Below are 6,000 nucleotides of genomic sequence, written 5' to 3'. Positions count from 1 at the left end.
AACAGCTAGTTCTTTGCTGGAGTCACAGGAGTGCAGGTGGTGCTCCTGGATGGTCCAAGGGAGCTGTAATACCAGGGACTGCGGGAACAAGAAGGAGCTTTTGGCTGGCTGCTGAGACTGAGTACAAGACTTCAGCCCTATGGTAAGGGTGAAGTATATGTGAGTGAAGGTGCTGTGGCTTTGGGGAAGTGGCCCAGGGAACTCTAGTAGCATTGTGAGTGGTCAAAAGAACACAATGGCATGTGACTGCTATTCATAGGGTCCCTGGGCTGGGACCTGAAGTAGTGGGTGGGTCTGGGTCTCCCCCACTGGCAGCAGGTGGAGTGGATCTACTTCCTGAGAAGGGAGTTGAACCTAACCCCAGAGGGGGGACTGAAGCTCCTGAAGAGGGTCAGCAATTTACTGAATATTGAACTAAGCTATGTCTCTGGAAGGGGAACTGAACTGCTTAATGGCTCAGCTAGAGAGCTGAGGCCAGAAGGACCCAGAGAGGGTGAAAGCATTGCCTCCAGGGAGGAAGCCCTGGGGGTATGGCTTGATACCAGGCCTGAGCCTGTGTGAAGACTGAAACTGCTTGAAGACAGCTATTGTCACAGACCTCTGTTGGACTGTTTACTCTGGAAGGGATCTGCTTTGTTTGTGTTTCACATGGACTCTGTGTGAGTCAGCCAGAGGGCTGAGTTAGCAGAACTGCTGATGGGGTCACCATAAATTGTGAGAGGTGCAGCTGTACACCTGAACAAGGGGGTGCTCACGTGAGGTGAGTGCCACCCTGTTACATGATACACCAATAAGTTACTCTTAAATTTCAAAAGGTAAACAGAAGCTTCTATAATCTTCAAGCTCTACATCTTCTTTAGGGCTGGCCCAGGCTAAGCAGCTGGGATCTTATGCTTAGAAACAATTTGTCCCCCAGGGTCCAAGCAGCCTAGAGATAATCAGTTTCTTCTTGTTAGGAGTTCTATTTTCCCCTTCCCACATGCTTTTGGCTGCAAAGCTCAGCTGATGGGAGGAGTCCCTTGCATGACTCTTCTTCATGGGGAGGAGGCAGAATAACAAGTCTCTCAGTCACAAAGGCTCACAATACAACCTCTCTAATGCTATCTTACAACATGGGATATAGATGTTAGGGGTGAGATCAATGTATACAGCGGCTCACAAGCATTTAATGAACTCTATATACCTAAACAAATTCTTATAATTCTAATACCCATATTAACAATACTAACACCTCAGCAAGCAAGACTTCTTCCAACTATGTATTTGTCAATGTTCAGTTGAGATATGGGGATCTTGGCATGAGCTGGCACCTGGCCTGGCAGAATCACAGGTGAGGCCTGAAACAAGAGGCCAGGTTCCAGGGAGACAGTGCTAGGCCCAGTGTTCTGGAAGAGGAATAGGGAACTGACAAGGAGCCCACAAGAGATGAGGAGCCCAAGCCTGGGGAGGGGCAAAAGCTGCTTTGGTAGTCTTTAATTTTGTATGTGGTTTTGAGTTCTGCTGAGGGGCCCGGGGAGAAGCCGGCTTCTCCTGGAAAGAAGAGTGTGATTCTTGTTTGATGGGGTAGGACTTTACTGCAGGTCTAGGGGGGAGCTGGGAGAAAGGTCTCTGCAGAGACCAGCTGGGAGAAGCCAGCTTGGGGCCTGATCAGTTACAGCTGGACATTTACAGCTGGAGAGGGGACTCGACTTGACTGGCCAAGTCAATGCACCAGACCCCCACAGGGTCTGAATAGCCATCAGGAGCAAACAGTCGAGAGAGGCCCAGCATCCCCACATCTAGTCATGAGATGTGTTGGCTGTAGAGTCATTTGTATGCATGTGGGGCTTGCTCTGGAGTGGGACCCATTTATATCTTCATCTCCTCCAGCTGGGTTGTACTGCATTAATTACACTGGTACAGCTAAAGTGATATGACTTTCTAGTATAGACAAATCCTAGTATGACAAGAGTTGCAGAACCTGGCCATTTAATGATGAACTCCTGAACCCACTTTATAATCACCATCTTCAGAAATCTCTCATACCCTGGATGTGTTAAATTGGTGCATTAAGGCACTAAAGAATACAGCTTTTTACTAGGTGCCAACTGTATGGCTTCTTGCTGCCCTTGGCAAATGGGAATATTTTTTCCTTTTCACAGCTCCGAGTCACTCTCACAAACAGCCAAGATAGATCTTGCTTTCCCAATTCTTTTGCTCCTTTAGGCAATGGCAGTGGGGTGTGATAGAACTGAACAGGTTCAGCAGATCATTGTGAACAAGACCTCTGCAGTCCATACCATATGCTATGGCAGAGTTGTTTCAGGGAGTGTTATAACAACGAGTAATGTCTGGAGGAGGCACTGCTCCTGCATTGTGAACTTGTGATGGGGTATCTGGAATTCATCAAGGCCATTTTGTCAGCACCGTGTACTCTAACAGAAATAGAGAACAGTGGACCACATCTGTGAAGACTGGTGGCTGATCTGAATTTCCCCATCATTGAACCTGGAATTTGGGACCCATCTCTAATAAAGGGGGGGAGGATGTATTTGTTATGACTAATTTTAAGACTTCATATGCAGAAATAGTACCAAGGGTGAAAACCAAATACCAGCTTTACATCACTTCCAATTGATTTACTAAGTGTTTTATTAATTCATCCAACACTGACAGCACAACCCAGTCATCTCAGGCCATTATTCTTCTGTAGCTTGTTGAGATTGCTTGGTGTTTAAATATGCAAAGCCTCATTTTCTCATACCAGGATCAAGTGTTTGGACTCACTAATTTCAATCAGTTTCACATTTGTAGTAATTTAGCTCACTGCAGCATGTTGATTAGATTCATTGGCTAAGACAGCTGCAGAATATCCTGTGGCAGGAAAGAATTACTCTTTGCAAAGCACTCATGTTGATGGAAGAGATTATGATGGGGAATGCCAACAGTAGAATGATTTATCCCTAGAGGTTAAAACATGATTGTGGATAGGTTGGTGGGAAAGAGGGAAAGGTTTGGGGATAGTGGTGGGTTGTTTTTTTTGGTTAAATGATTGGAGTGTATTGGATTTGTTGAGTTAAAATCCCTTGTAAGTTAATGCTCAGGAACAAAAAAATTGGGAATAGAAGAAATGATATTGATGTTCAATTAAAATGATTTGTTCCCAAATTCTTTGATCTCCTTTATCATGGACAGCCCCATTTTTTAAAAAATGTGTATACTTGATAGGATTTCTAAATCCTGCCTATAGATGCTTAAATTGACCCTTGGGCACTGAAAGTACCATTTTATGAGAGTCACTCTGAATTCCAGGACTCAGATGTGCCCTTTGAAAAATAGGCCCAGTATGTGATAACTTTAAATGAACAATCTTTTTTCCATTTAGGTAAGTATTCATTGAGAAAGATACCATAGTTACCTGGATTTGAGTAACTATTGGCAGCCTGGGTGAGACGTCTTATAGCTAACTCACATGGCTGAATTAGAAGAGCGGAAATGGGGCTTATTCCTGCCTCTGCTCTAAATTCTCTGTGACCTGAGGCAAATCATCTGCTTCAATTTTTTCATCTGTAAAATTAAGATAATGAACTTTCTGTAGTGGAGGGAGGAAGGGGAGTTCCCACTGGTACTAAATGGGTTAACTCAGCGGTCCCCAATGCGGTGCCCTGGCGTCCTGGCCAGCGGTCGAGCATCTGCCGAAATGCTACCGAATTTCGGCGGTATTTCGGCGTTGCTGCCTCTCGATGCTGCTGCTTGCTGCCGACAAGCAACGTCATCGAGAGGCGTCACCACCAAAATTCGGCGGCATTTCGGCGGATGCTCGACCGCTGCCATGGTCCTTCGTCTGGCACCCGCCAAAGGTTGGGGACCGCTGGGTTAACTAAAGCTGGCTAAGGTACCTGGTTGCACCTGGAGGGTGGCTCAGGCCCAACTGAAGATGCAGCCCAGTTGAGGGTAGTGAGCATAAAGGAGGAAGCCCAGATGAGAAGGTGGCTGCCAAACTCTTTCCCTGCAATCTCTGGTTTCCAGAGTGTGAAGGAAGGGCCTGGAGGCAGAAGTGCAGTAGCCCAGGAAAGGGCTGTAGGAAAGGGCTTGAAGGAAGACAAATGTAGCAAGGAGTCTGAGGGAGCAGACATTAGTTGTTTGTCACAAGGTCCCTGTACTGGAAACTAGAGGAGAGATAGGGTCTGGATTCCCCTACTGGCCATTGGAAAAAAGTGGTGCAGAAACACCCTGCTGCAAGGAGAAGGACAATTGAGTTTGGAACTAGCGATCGCTGGACAAAGCCTTATGAGATGCCATTCTGCATAAGAGAAGGAGGATGACTCTGCTGCAGGAAGGGGTGGAAGGATTGGAGGAGGGAGCCTGGGAAGGGGTGACGTTATGGGTGCTTGAATTTAGTTTATTGGATGCCATGTTATGTTTGTTCCAGAAGGGGAGAAACTCTACAATGCCTTTTTATTTGAACAATCCCTTTATGAAATGTCTGCTTTCTATGGAAAACTTTTTTTGTCAAATCAAAATATGCCAGAGATTTTTGGGTTTTGGCCCAAAACCTAATTTCAGCTGAAAACCAAAAATGATTATTCAAAAATTACCACAATGCCTCATGGGAGTTGTAGTTGCAGTGCCTCGTGCACTTCTTCCCTTTTATGGGTTGGGCTCCCCAGCCAGAGTATATTTCCCATGTTGCACTGTGGGCATGGGATTCCCATGATGCTCTGGTCCTGCCCAGGAGGAAATCCTGGCTGATTGACTTCTTTTCCCACTTCCCTGCCTCCTGGGGAAGAGCAGCCAATCAGAACTGCTGCAGGAGGCAGGCAGAAGTCTCCCCGCTCCCTTCGAGAATCTAGAGGTGTTTTTGGGTAGGGATGGGGAAAGATGGAGCAGCTGATACCATGTTCATAAGTGGGGAGGACGAGGAAGATGGAGCAGAAAGAGCCCAGCAGCTCAGGATGGCTCCTCCACCTCCCCCTTGCCCAGGTCTGGTTGTTCCAGGGATGAAGAGTTGCTGGATCAGGCCTGCGAAGGGGCTTTGGGGACCCTGCTGCAGTTGCTCCCCACCCTCACAGCCCTGGGAAGTGGGGGCTGAAGGACCCCTGGATGTACAGGCAGAGCAGATGCAGGGTGAGGGGCATAGTTGCTGTGGGAGTTGGGTGTGTGCATAACTTATAGCTGGGCTGGGGAATGGTTAGATGTGGGGGAAACACATAATTAGAAACTTGTGGGCTGGAGGGGTGAAGCTGGAAGCTTTTACTGTGTAACTTGATTTCTGGGAGTCTTCCACTGAATGCCAAAATCACCTTGCTCTAAATTTGGGAGAGGGAGATGGCAACACACACTGGGATGGGCCAGGGAAGTTTAAATATCAACACAGACCCAAAACACACTTTTTAATACAGTGAGTTGTAGGGTCTGACCCATGGTTTTTCTTGGCAGGGAGGAAGGGTTGGCAGTACTGCTGGAGTAAGATAGTAACATCTTTGTTCCAGATTCTGCTGTGATCCAGGATATGTTTTTCAGGCTATATCGGAGTAAATGGTGTGGTGTTTTTTGTTTTTGTTTTTTGTTTTTGGGCAAAACAAACTTTACTCAAATGCTTTAAAATAAATCTAGCTGACAAGATTAGTAAATCTTGTCTTTTTGTAACAAATTTTCCAAGCCTACAGCATTATCAAGTACATACCTGCTCAGCCAGCAAACTTTTCCAGGTAAAATCCAGTTTCCCCCTCCTCTTTAGCAGATGAACTTGGGCCTTGACATTTTATTATGAGGCAAGGACAGATTAGCTCAACAAACATCAAAACCCCAAACACTTGCAAACTACCATTGAGTAGCAATTCTGAAGCAATTAAAATCTAAAACAGTCACTTTGTGCTCAATGCCAAAATACTTGCAGAACATTAAATTGTTGAAAGCAAGGTTTGCTGGTTCATTTCTGTAACGACTTCAATAAAGCAGGATAAATGAAAGAAAACAACCTCCCCTTTTGACTTTTGGAAACATTCATTTTCCTTCCTG

General features: G+C 46.0%; 1 protein-coding gene across 9 annotated transcripts in view; it reads left to right on the top strand.

Annotated features, from left to right (window-relative positions):
* The first annotated feature begins 20 nt into the window (after positions 1-20).
* The window catches only part of FAM181A (family with sequence similarity 181 member A), a 227,070-nt gene continuing 221,090 nt past the window's right edge, over positions 21-6,000 (top strand). For 3 of the 9 annotated variants that reach the window (XR_006579000.1, XR_006579003.1, XR_006578997.1), the window contains exon 1: positions 21-142. The gene's annotated coding sequence lies outside the window, so the exon portion shown is untranslated. Of the gene's footprint in view, positions 761-2,205; positions 2,982-6,000 lie in introns of those variants that run through there. The other 6 variants (XM_045014785.1, XR_006579004.1, XR_006579005.1 and 3 more) reach the window with 4 other exon arrangements.

The sequence above is a fragment of the Mauremys mutica genome, chromosome 4 (assembly GCF_020497125.1).
Source record: "Mauremys mutica isolate MM-2020 ecotype Southern chromosome 4, ASM2049712v1, whole genome shotgun sequence".
NCBI classification, from domain to species: Eukaryota; Metazoa; Chordata; order Testudines; family Geoemydidae; genus Mauremys; species Mauremys mutica.
The sequence above is the reverse complement of the archived record's forward strand: the minus strand, read 5'-3'. Positions and strand labels throughout refer to the sequence as shown.